General features: G+C 32.6%; 1 non-coding gene across 1 annotated transcript; it reads right to left on the reverse strand.

The window, feature by feature from the left end:
* Window positions 1–6136: 6136 nt before the first annotated feature.
* Window positions 6137–6243, reverse strand: LOC116871636. Its single transcript, XR_004383459.1, has one exon. It is a non-coding gene; the product is annotated as a U6 spliceosomal RNA (small nuclear RNA).
* Window positions 6244–6644: the final 401 nt, after the last annotated feature.

Raw genomic sequence — 6644 nt, forward strand, 5'->3', positions numbered from 1 at the left:
TGCAATGTGTCCTAGAAAATGCCATAAAGAGGAGAGCAGGATGATTATAGGTCTTACCCCAGTTGTCCCCCTCTTCTCAGGGATCACAGTCCTGCACTGACTGTTGTCCAATGTCTGAAATAATTACTTCATATATTTTATTTTGTTTGCTAGTTTTATTGCCACAGTTTAAATCTGGTCCTAGTGAAACCATTAGGGCCATCAGCCAAAGTCCTAATATTTATTAGTAGAATTTTTAATATTTTAAAAAAATTACTATTTTTCTTGTCATTTTTATATGTTTGATTTCTGAAAATCAGAAATCTATTTTATATAATCCCTATTTTTATAACTCAGTTAACTGATTTTGAAGTGTACGAAGTACTCAAACTTTGTGACCATCCATCCTCTCTTACCTTTTATTTCTTACCAGGATATTAAGTTCTTCATTGAGTAATATTATATTATATATTATATTACATTATATTATATTATATATCTATCAGAGAGCAATGAGGCAATCTAATTCAACGAGGTAATCTAAACTCAATTTGTTAAAGATTTAAACCTAAGTATAAAGTGATAAATAATAGAATAATAACATATCAATTTTTAATATTTTCAAAGTGGTATGGCATAATTTCATGCATCTAAACCAGGGTTTGAATCCCAGGTCTGTTATTATTAGCTCTGTATTCATTAGCAGGTTTCACCATCCTCTACGAACCACAATTTTCTCATCCTTAAAATGGAAATCCAATCTGCCACTGGTGGGATTAAAAGAAATAAAGCATGCTTTTAGAATGCCAGTATTATGATAACACCCTCATTATTTTCTAGTATTTCTATTTTTATTGCAAGTTTTCTTACTTTTAGAAAGAAAGTTTTCTAAAAGTAAGTTATCTGACTTTTAAGTACAGAAAAACAAAACAAAGCTTTTATTTGTTCTTACAAAATGAATGAATATTTAAATTGAATTTTTGGTATTAATCAGGAACTCTATATTATCTTGTTTTTTAATTATTAAAACCTCCATAGGCCAACAAATTAAATTGATAGACAGTTGCTGATGACTCTGTAGTTTCTGAACTAATTCATGTGTCTTGTGTCTCTGCTCCAACCATTAATATGTGTCCTAAGCATAATAAGCAAGCCATTGATAATTCAATACTATATGCCAAGAAATCAAATTCGTTGGTAACATATATGCTGTTGGAAAGATGGATAGAATGAATTATACTATGAGATAAGGAGCCTTGTCTTCAAGGTTTCTATAAAAATGCAGAATCAGCTACTTTATTATCCTGGCACTTTCTGTTAATTGATAACATGGTCCAATAAATTAAAACACTTTTTAGTTGACTACACATTCATTATGGTAATGTAGTTACAGAAGCATAATCACAAAAGACAAACTGTGGCAAACTGGCATTGCAGTATATGTCAATTGTGATTCATTTTAATACAGGAAGAAATTAGTGAAATTAGACATCATTAAACAAAACAGATATTAACATAAACTTCCTCAGTGATTTGATGAAATAAAGGAAAATTTTCAAAATATTTAGTTATCATATAGCATGAATTAATATTGAATTGTCGTTAGGATTTTTTCATTGACTCATGTTATATGGAAGAGCATTTCTCAATTTATAAATGTAAAAGAACATTTTAATATTCTTTTAACTATTAGCTTTTAATATAATTACAATGTGGTGAGATAATATACTCCTTATGAATTAAATACTGAAATTTGTTGAGGCTTTGTATAGTCAGTTTTATCATTCTCTGTATTCAGTTATGCTTTTTCCTCTGGATGTTTAAGTACTTATTTGTTCTTTATCTTTGATTTTCAGGAATTCAATGATAAATGTGAATTTATATGTAGTTATCTTTCTTGGATTTCATTGAACTTGAAACTGTGAAATGGTTTTTCAACAGATTAGAGAAAATGTCAGCAATTATTTCTTCAAATTTGTTTTCACTATTTTCTCTCTCCTCTAGTCCTATTGATTTGTTAGAACACTTTATATTGCATCCAACAGTTTACTGATACTGTCTACTTTTTTTCAATTTATCTCTGCTGTGAAAATTGGATAATTTCTATTAATTTAGCTCATTCAGTACTTTTTAAATAGGCTTTATTTTTAGAGCAGTTTTCGGTGTATAGAAAATCAAGCAGGAGAAAGATTTCACATAGAACTCCTCTCCCCGCATGTGCATAGCCACCCCCTTTCCGACATCCCCCATCACAGCGGTACATTTGTTACACCCGATTAAACCTACATTGTCACATTGTTATCACTCAAAGTTCATAATCTACATAGGGTTCACTTTTGGTATATACGTTCCATAGATTTTGACAAATGTATAATTGTTATATTCACCATTATACTATCAGACAAAATAGTTTCACTACCCTAAAAATCCTCTGCTCACCTATCCATCCCTCTCTCCCCACCAAACCCTTAGCAACAACTAACATTTTACTGTTCCCATAGTTTTTCCTTTTCCAGGATGGCAAAGATTTAGAAGGAACTAGAAGTCAGCTTTCTTGGATTGGCTTCTTTCCCTTGGTAATATGAATTTAAGTTTTCTCCATGTCTTTTCAGGATGTGGTAGCTCATTTTTTTCAGTGCTAAATAATATTCCATTGTCCAGATGTGCCACAGTTTATTTACCCATTCACCCACTGAAGGACATTTTGGTTGCTTTCAGGTTGGGTAATTATGAAAACAGCTGCTATAATCATCTTTGTGCAGGCTTATGTTTGGATGTAAGTTTTCCCTTCCTTTAAGTAGATACCAAAGAGCACAACTGCTGGATTTTATGGTAAAAGGATGTTTAATTTTGTAACAAACCAGCAACTCTCTTCCAAAATGGCTCTCTCATTGTGTATTCTCACCAGCAATGAATGCGAGTTCCTATAGCTCCACAATCTTACATTTGGTGTTGTCAGAGTTCCAGATTTAGGCCATTCTAATAAGTGTGTGGTAGTACATAACTGCGGTTTTAATTTGCATCTCCCTGATAAAATACGCTATGGAACATCTTTCCATACACTCCTTGCCATCTATTTAACTTCTTTCTGAAATGTTTAAGGGTTTTGCCTTTTTTAAAAAAAAATTGGGCTGTAAATTCTCTTATTATAGAGTTTTAAGAGTTCTTTGTATCTTTTGGATATCAGTCTTTTGTCAAATATGTTTTTTGCAAATATTTTCTTCCCATCTGTGGCTTGTTGTTTTTTGTTTATTTGTTTTTTGTTTTCTTTTCATTCTTCTGACAGTATCTTTTGCAAAGCATTTTTATTTTTTAATGAAGTTCAGCTTACCAACTATTCCTTTTATGGATTATGCCTTCAGTTTTCACCTAAAAAGTCATCACCATTCCTAGAACTAGAACTAATAATTCTAGAACTAGAATTAGTTCTAACTAGAACTAGAATAATTCTAAAAATTTTATGGAACCACAAAAAAACCCTGAATAGCCAAATGAATCTTGAGGAAAAAAAAAAAAAAAAAAGACAACTCTAGCTATTACAATTCCAGATTTCAAAATGTATTACAAAGCCATACTAATCAACACAGTATGGTACTGGCAAAACAAACAAACAAACATATAGATCAATAAAATATAACAGAGAGCCTAGAAATAAACCTACACTTATATGGTCAATTATTCTATGACAAAGGAGGAAAGTATATACAATGGGGAAAAGACAGTCTCTTCAATAAATGGTTCTGGGAAAACTGGACAGCTGCATACAAAAGAATGAAACTAGACCACTTTTGGAGTCTGGATAACTCAGTGGGTTAAGCCTCTGCCTTTGGCTCAGGTCATGATCTCAGGGTCTTGGGATCAAGCCCCGCATCGGGCCCTCTGCTCAGCAGGGAGCCTGCTTCCACCTCTCTTTCTGTCTGCCTCTCTTCCTACTTGTGATCTCTCTGTCAAATAAGTAAATAAAATCTTTAAAACAAAAAAAGAAACAAACAAAAAGAAACTAGACCACTTTCAAACCCCAGAAAGAAAAAAAAAATAAACTAAAAATGGATAAAAGACCAAAATGTAAGGCCTGAAACAATAAAAATTCCTAGAAGAAAACACAGGCAGTGATTTCTCTGACATTGGCTGTAGCAACATTTTTCTATGTGTGTCTCTTAAGGCAAGGTAAACAAAAGTGAAAATAAACTATTGGGACAATATAAAAAATAAAAAAGCTTTTGCATAACAAAGGAAACCATCACCAACATAAGTCAACCTACTGAGTGGGAAAAGATAGTTGCAATATCCAATATATCCAATATATATAATGATATATCCAATAATGATATATCCAATATGGGTTAATATATCCAATAATGGGTTAATATTCAAAATATATAGAGAACTTGTACAATTAAATACAATCTAATTCATACATTGGCAGAGGACCTGAATAGGCAATTTTTTCAAAGAAGACGTACAGATGGCTAACAGACACATGAAAAGATGCTCAACATTACTAATCACAGGGAAATGCAAATCAAACCATAATGAGATATCACCTCACACCTGTTAGAAAGACTAAAATCAAGAAGACAATAAACTATAAGTATTGGCAAGGATGTGTAGAAAAAGGAAACCTTATGTACTGTTGGTGGAATGAAAACTCATGCAGACACTGTGGAAAACAGTATAGCGATTCCTCAGAAAACTTAAAAAAAAAAAGTACCTTTACTATATGATCCATAACACAATTACTAGGTATTTAGTAAAAAAAAATAAAAATATTACAAAAAAGATATATACACTATTTATTATAACATTATTTACAATAGCCAAGATATGGAAACATCCTAAATATCCATCAATAGATGAATAGATAAGATGTGGTTCATATATATAATGGAATATTACACAGTCTTAAGAAAGACTAAGATCATGTTATTTGTGACAGCATAAATAAACCCAAAAGGTATTATGCTAATTGAAATAAGTCAGACTGGGAAAGACAAATACCATATGATTTCACTCACATGTGGAATCTAAAAAGACCAATGAATAAACCAACAAACAAAAAGCAGAATCAGAGGACTACATGCCAGATCTGTACTACATGCCAGAGGGGAAGTAGGAGGGGTGAAGGGGAGTAGGAGAGACAGACTTCCAGTTATGAATGAATAAGTCATACCAATAAAAGACGCAGCATAGGGAATATAGTCAATGACATCGTAGTAGCATTATATAGTAACAGAAGGTATCTACACTTGTGGTGAACAGAGCATAACATACAGAAAAGCTGAATCACTGTATTGTATACCTGAAAGTAATGTAACACTGTGTGTCAACTATATTAAAAAAATTTTTTTTAATAAGTTAAATAAATAAAGTCATTTCCAAACCCAAGGTTTTAAAGCTTTGCATTTTCAGGTCTATGATTCATTTGTGTGTGTGTGTGTGTGTGCATTTCAAAATTTTATTTAAATTTTAGGTAGTTAGCATGTAGTATATTAGTTCTAGGAGAATTCAGTGATTCATCACTTACATATAACACCCAGTGCTCATCACATCCTTAATACCCACCCATCTTCCCACCCACCTCCCCTCCAGCAACCCTCTGTCATCTATAGTTAAGATTCTCTTATGGTTTGCCTCCTTCTTTTTTTTTTTTTTTTTTGGTTTTGTTTTGTTTTTTCCCAACAGTCATCTGTTTTGTTTCTTAAATCCCACATATGAGCAAAATCATATGGTATTTGTCTTTCTCTGACTGACTTATTTCACTTAGCATAATTCTCTGGTTCCATCCACGTCGCTGCAAATGGCAAGATTTCATTATTTCTGATGGCTGGGTAATATTCCACTGTATATGTGTGTGTGTTATACACAGTACTTCTTATTTATTCTCTCATCAGTCAATGGACATTTGGGTTCTTTCTATAACTTGGCTATTGATAAAGATGCTAAAAACATCAGATGCATGTACCCCTTTGAACTGGAATTTTTGTATCTTTTGAATAAGTACCTAGATATGCAATTGCTGGGTCATAGAGTAGTTCTATTTTTAACTTCCTCAGGAGCCTCCATACTCTTTTCTACAGTGGCTGCACCAGTATACATTCCACCAACAGTGTAAGAGGGTTTCCTTTTCTCCACAACCTCACCAACAGCTGTTATTTCCAAAAATGTTGAATGCTTCATAAATTTGGATGTCCTTCTTGCACAGGAGTCATGCTAATCATCTCTGTATTTTTCCAGCTTTAGTATATGTGCTTCCAAAGTGAGCACTATGATTTAATTTTTGTGAAGGCTATAAGGTTTATGTTCAGATTCATTTTTTCACATGTAGATGTCCTATTTTTCCAGCACTACTTGTTGCAGTGATGATCTTTACTCTGTGGTGCTGCTTTTGCTTTTTTGTCACATATCAGTTGACTATACTTATGTGGGTCTATTTTGGGGCTCTCTATTCTAGCCCAGTGATCTGTCTACTCTTTTACCAACATACTGTCCTGATTACTGCAGTTTTGTACTAAATATTAAGGTCAGGTAATGTCAGTCCTCTAACATTGTTCTCCCCAGACACAGAGGAATGAAGTAAGTAGTCTTAGATGGATCCAATCTATTGCAAATACATGCACATGAATTCTGCAATTAATCATTAAAAAGCAACTGATGTGATAAAGTGA

This window comes from Lontra canadensis, unplaced genomic scaffold, assembly GCF_010015895.1.
Source record: "Lontra canadensis isolate GAN:19392208 unplaced genomic scaffold, GSC_riverotter_1.0 scaffold1, whole genome shotgun sequence".
Classification (NCBI taxonomy): Eukaryota; Metazoa; Chordata; class Mammalia; order Carnivora; family Mustelidae; genus Lontra; species Lontra canadensis.